At 40.8% G+C, this 639-nt stretch overlaps 1 long non-coding RNA gene across 1 annotated transcript; it reads left to right on the top strand.

Moving 5' to 3' along the window:
* Positions 1 to 639, top strand: LOC111648665 (uncharacterized). Its single transcript, XR_002760180.2, has 3 exons — positions 1 to 107; positions 284 to 384; positions 591 to 639. It is a non-coding gene; the product is annotated as an uncharacterized LOC111648665 (long non-coding RNA).

Raw genomic sequence — 639 nt, forward strand, 5'->3', positions numbered from 1 at the left:
GGCTGAGCTGAAGAGTCAGGCTGAGCAGGAGAAGTGTCAGACTGAGAAGTGTTATGACCCTCGAGACTCGACACTTACATTTGTGGACAGAGAGGACGAGTTCGACTGTAAGTAACAGAGTGTTTTTGCAGTTTCCAAAGAAGTGACATGAATTATTATAAATTAGCCTACATATGGATTACTGTGAACTTTTTTTTAACAATAGGTATATACGCATTTAATGTTGTACTATAACGTAGTGTATTATTTGTGTGTGTGTGTGTGCGCGTGTGTTTTTCCTCAGTTCTGTGTGAAGGTTTCAAGTCTCGCAGAGCTCTGATGTCCTGTGGTCACGCTGTCACTCCAATGTCTCTGACCAAGTGGTGCCGCAGGTTACTGGATGAGGTAGGCTGTTCCTAATGAATGGTATGACCTTCATTTTATAATTCTATTTTTGAGATGGATGATTTGTGATGTTGGCTGATTGCAGTCCTAGAGAGTGGCTGTCACTGTAAAGGGTTAAAAATGTGTAGCCTATAGTGTTTGGTGGCTCGTTTCCAACTTCTGATAGGCTACTAATGAATAAATTACTTTTCCATATTTTAATAAAGGGTAAAAGCAGATTCACATGTGGCCAAAGTGGTTGTGATGTTGAGTGGC

This window comes from Seriola lalandi, unplaced genomic scaffold, assembly GCF_002814215.2.
Source record: "Seriola lalandi dorsalis isolate HSWRI2012SDOR001 ecotype SW California unplaced genomic scaffold, Sedor1 jcf7180002045456, whole genome shotgun sequence".
NCBI classification, from domain to species: domain Eukaryota; kingdom Metazoa; phylum Chordata; class Actinopteri; order Carangiformes; family Carangidae; genus Seriola; species Seriola lalandi.